Raw genomic sequence first — 5435 nt, 5'->3', positions numbered from 1 at the left:
AACATGGATGAATCTCACAAACATAATATTGAATGAAAGAAGCCAGAAACAAAAGCGTACATACTGAATTATTACATAAAAGTCAGTAACTGGCAAAGCTATAATGTTTAGTGATGCATGGTAAGGTGTACAAGTCTAAATAAAAACAAGGAAGTGATTTTTGGAAAAGTCAGAAAAGTTGTTACCTTTTAGTAGGGGAGAAAGGAGTTATGATTAGGGAAGGGACACAAGTTGGGCATCAGGGTGCTGATAATATTCTATTTTTAACTGGGTAACAACATGGGTTGTTTCATTGAACAAGTTGTGCATTTATGATTTATGCACTTTTCTCTATGTGTGGTATATTTCACAATTTAAAAAATAAAGCTTTAAAAATGCAGAGATTGAAAAAAGTCAAAGCTAAATCTTTGTTTCAGACTAATGCGACTTCAATTTCTATCCATTCTCTCAGGACCCTGCAGATTCTAGACTCTTGGCAAAGAGAGGACAGAGTTTGTGTCTCATTTCTCTCAGTATCTGCCTGTCACAATCTTCCAACTTTAAAGCTAACCTGACCCCAGTTGGTACCTAACAGCCACCAGCCAATTGACTGGAGTCAAAGACACCTTGTTCCTGCTACTTTCTAGTTCCCTCTCATTTCCGCATTCTCAAACTATTCTTGTTCCATTTCAGTTCCATCTTTCTCCTGAGTCTTTATTCTGTCTTCTGTTTGCAGCCCTGTTCCTTCCTTTTGGACTAATGGCTGAGTGACCCAACTGGATTTCCTTGGCTTGAACCTGAGCAAGCCCTCTCTCTCTAAAGACTTGAATGCCTACTCCCTTCACTGAGTGGTTTCTTCTGTTCCTGGCCAACTCAGATAGGGTATCTACCACCTCCCCATCCCTAGATCTTAAAGGGTTAAAGTGCCTTATCTCAAACCCTTAGGGCCAGATATTTCGAAATCCAGAATTTGGGGAATTTTATCAAGGTAATCGTGTATTTGCCAATATCACATAACACCTCTAGCAGGCTGCAGCATAGCTCCCCATAATCAAATACATTAATATTTTTGTCATGAAATATATGAATATTCACGCTAAGTGGGATAAAGAAAGACTATTATAAGTTAAAATGAGTTTTAACATCAAACTTATGGGAAAGTTTTCGGTTTTCAGAGCTTTGTGGTTTGGGAAGTGAAAATAAGAACTAGGAGCCCAATGATTGTTTGGTGGATGGATGGAAAGATGGAAACATAGATGTACACAATGAATTACATGTGCTTATCATCCCAAGTGACAAATGTGCATTTAACAAGAGTCTTCATCACTTTAACCAATTGTGGGCACATCAGATTCCACTGCTGGCAACAGGAACACTAATAGAAAAATCCACCACATAGGTCTGCTGCCAGATCATGGATGGCCTGCCTGGGGTTAAGTGGCCATCCCTGGGCCACTCTTCTGCATAAAACATCCATCCAGCCCTTTTTCCTGGCTGTGAGTGAGGCAGGCCTAACTAGAAGGGAAAGTTATGGGCATGGCAGGTACCTGGGGCTAGTCTGTTGGGTCCAGTTGGAAAGGAATGGATGGGCTTCAAGCACCAATTTCAGGTGGCCCTCCTTGAATAGTATTGCTCTCAGCAAGGCTTTGCAAAGGTATTGAGTGGAATTAGTTCGAGATCACCCTTCCCAGCAAGTACTCAGAGTGCAGTAAGTATGTATTTCTAGGAAAGGGTACAGCTAGGTGTTTTTTTACTTCCAGCCACCTGGGAATGTGGATACTATATAGCTTATTGTCCTGGGATGCTTCAGAGGCAAAGCAGTGAGTTCCAGGAGATGGTAGCAAGGGACTAGAGCATGAGTCAAAGCCAAACCTTCAGGCTTCCCAACCCAGGAGACACCAAAGAATCATGGGAGGCCTCATCAGGAGAAAACCATGCAGCCACTTCCAGGACCGATGCCTAGAGGAGAAGCTCAGGGGAAGGTGGATTTGAGGAGAGGTTAGGAGGCTCAGCCTTAGAGCTCCAAGAAACTGGGTTGTTTGCTCCTAGAAGATGGAAACTGAGTTACCAGCTAGGCATCTCCCATAGCTCTGCCCCAAGCTTTTCAATCTTAAAACAATAAGATAGGACTTACATGAGCTCTTTCGTCTTTTTCTGCTCTGCTTTCCAGAGCTCATAAATCTATGATTCTCTTTTAAATAACCTTTGGTTTTTTTCTCATAAGAGTAATACATGCTCCTTGTTGAAACTTTGAAAAGTCAAGTAAATATATAAATATTTAGACTCACCTATCATCCTACCCACCTCTCACACATTTGCGTGTATTACGTTTCTGCTTGCTTGCTTTTATTTTCCATGTCTTTATAAAATTGTGATCATAGACTTTTGTATTTTGAGTTAGACACTTAAGTATATTGTGAGCATTTCCCATGTCACCACAAAAGCTATCATTCTAGTCTAATTTGAACATCCACCAGACATTGTGGGGCATACCTAGCAAGGATAAAATGTGTACCCTGCCCTTATGGAACTTATACTCTTGTTGAGAAGATGAGGTTGATATATATGGAACCAATAGTGATAAATACAAATGGAATATAATGAAATGTCACTTTGAGGGATAGGGTGGAAGGACAGTAATAATCCAAAAGAGGGAAAGACTGATGTGGGCAACACTAGTAAGGGGAGACTCCTGGAGAAGGCAGGACTTAAATTGGCCTTTAAAGGACAAGGAAAAGGGGAACGAGAAAGGTAGAAGCATGAAGAAAACAGACACAATGGGGGAAAGCTGGATTGAGTAATCCCAAACCCTTTATGCTTATCATTGTTGTTGATGATACAGAGCTATCCAGGGCCAGGATTTCAGGACTGTTCAGGGTCCCACCTAATATACGAACAAACAAACCCAGGTCTCTAACCTAAAGGGGATTTAGAGGCTAAATGCATGAAAAATGAAGCACTGGTATTAATATGGCAGTAGCTTAGACTCAGACCTTTTTCCATTTAGTAACTGACTTGCTTCTTTGCTGCATCTTGAACAGTGATGGCTCAAACATCACAGAGTCACCAGTTGGACAACTTCCTAGCTAGATAGCTGATTACATGACTCCGGAGACCTGGTCACAGTCAATTCACTACTGTGGGTTGGTACAAGAAGAGGGTAAACAGAGAGAAAGCCCATGTCACAAGCCCCCTTCTTCATACACTGAAGACACAGCCAAAAACTTGTTGTAAATGTTAATTAAGCCATTAATTTGTGATCTGAAGATCTCCCCAGTGGGACTAGGAGTTTCGTTAGGACAGAAAACCAGTGGTTTGAAGAACAGTAGAAATGTACATGAAACACCACAGTTTAAGATTCATTTGTGATGCATCAGAAATGCCCTTGCCTATGGTCAGGAGACTTGCCACTAACTAGCTATATGATTTTTGACTAAATTCTATTACTTCTTGGAGTCCATCTCAGTTTTCTTCCTCATCTGTAAAATGGGAACTATTTCAAAGTTCCCTTTTGGCACCAAAATTCTATGAACCTACAATTTCTTTGGACCACCACCACTTTTCAGATTTCAGGATCCCCTACAACAATGCAAATAACCCTAAGAAAAGGCTACATCTTACCCTGTGTTGCCAGTCACCACCATACCTGGGAATCGAAGTCCTTTGGGGAATAGGACCAGGAAAGCGAGCAGGCCCAGCCAGAGGGGAGAGGCACAAAAAGGAGAAGTGGGTGGACCCCAAGATGTCACCAGTTAAGCAGAGAGAGGATCTTGATACCTCCTCCTCTATCTGCCTGTCCCCTGAGTGCCCAGCAGCAGGCTGTGCTTTACTGCATGCCTACGTAGGTGCCTGCTCACCACAGGGTGCCCTAGCTGCCAGCATGCTATTCCAGGCCAATAGGAGAACCCTGAGGTGAAGTACCCTGGGGCCAATCATAGGTGGAAATATCTCTTTAATGGCCAGAGAGACTGTATCTTTGGCTCCTTTTCATTGGTTCAGACCAACTGAAGGCTCTCTGGACTCTCAGCCAATGCCGAGCCATCAGCCAACAGGAATAGGCTTTGCTTCTGAATCTTGTTTTCGTCTAGGGCTGATGGGTAGCTCTGCCCCAAGGGTTGCCTTGTCTCTTCATTGTCATCCCTGACTGAAAACTTTTGCCATGAACACTGAAGGCATGAGCAGTGGGACCTAATCGAGGCAGCTCAGAGAGAGGTAGGCATGCTTGGGGCCAGGGGCCATGCCTGGGCCCAGTCCCTGCAGGTGAGTGCAGATGAACCAGTGAAGGAGAGAATAAGCAAGTAGAATTGGTGGGCATGAGCACTGTGAGATTAATGCTAAGGGCAGATCCTGACCGATCAAACCCTTCCTTCCCACAAGCCATGAGTATCTGAGTAGCTTGTCCACAACCCTATGGTTCCCTCTTTACTCTTTCTCTGTAGCCCCAACCACAACCAGGGAGGGGTTCCTCCCAAGAAAGTAAGAGAAGCTTATTGGAGAAGGTGTGCTGACTCCCGCTTGCAGGCTGCATTCCCTGACTTAGTATGCCCGCAGTGATCAGAGATACAGACTTGCTGACTCTGGCCTTCAGACATACATGGATTCCATAATATTCGCTTCTAACATCTCAGACTATAGTCTGACTATCTCCTCATATGCTTTATGGAAGTCTAGGGTTGTGGGTTCAATCCTGGGTGAGCTGGATAGCCTTCTTCACTTTGGTCTCTGACCATTGACACAATTATTAGTCCCACCCAAGGGCAAAATCTCTAACCTGAACAGCTATTTAAGCAATGTGTACACAAGAGGCAGAATGAGAGAGTATGGAGGGTACAGTGAAAGGCCTTCCCTGTTTCTGGAAACATTCAGTCTTACATTACTCACTGAATGCCTTTTATGAGGCAGACACTCTACTAGATACTAAGATAACAAAAAGGAGTAAGACACATGAACTTTTGGTGAATCCCACCAGGGCCGAGCCAAAGGGAAGAGTATGTTTTAAGCACTGGTGATAGACTACCTTTAAAAATTGACCTGAGATTATAGTTGGCTTTGGAATCCCCCAGAACTAGCCCTTGGTAAAACTGGTCACAAATGTCTGTTTACAATGCCCTTTAAGGTGCTCCCCTATTAAAACTTTCAGAAAAAAAACTGTACTTCAAAATTTATGTAAGACCTTGGGCAAGTCAATTCTCAGTCCTCCCTTCCTTAAAATAACAAGTTTAGGCTTGGGGCTGTGAAGCCCTTTCCAAATCTAATAGATCATCTAGGCGTCTGTAGTAGCAGTCATTTACCCATTAGTATAAATTTAAGTAGCTACGTTCCTTCTCCCTGGATTAGCTACATTTTAAGCTTTGTTTCCAGTTGTGGAATGAAAGACTTTGTCACTTAAAAATATTGCAGGGATCTGCCTACAAGAGGGAAAAGTATTTATGGAAGGGAGAGGAAGATTAAAGAGG

Source organism: Symphalangus syndactylus, chromosome X (assembly GCF_028878055.3).
Source record: "Symphalangus syndactylus isolate Jambi chromosome X, NHGRI_mSymSyn1-v2.1_pri, whole genome shotgun sequence".
Taxonomy (NCBI): domain Eukaryota; kingdom Metazoa; phylum Chordata; class Mammalia; order Primates; family Hylobatidae; genus Symphalangus; species Symphalangus syndactylus.
The sequence above is the reverse complement of the archived record's forward strand: the minus strand, read 5'-3'. Positions refer to the sequence as shown.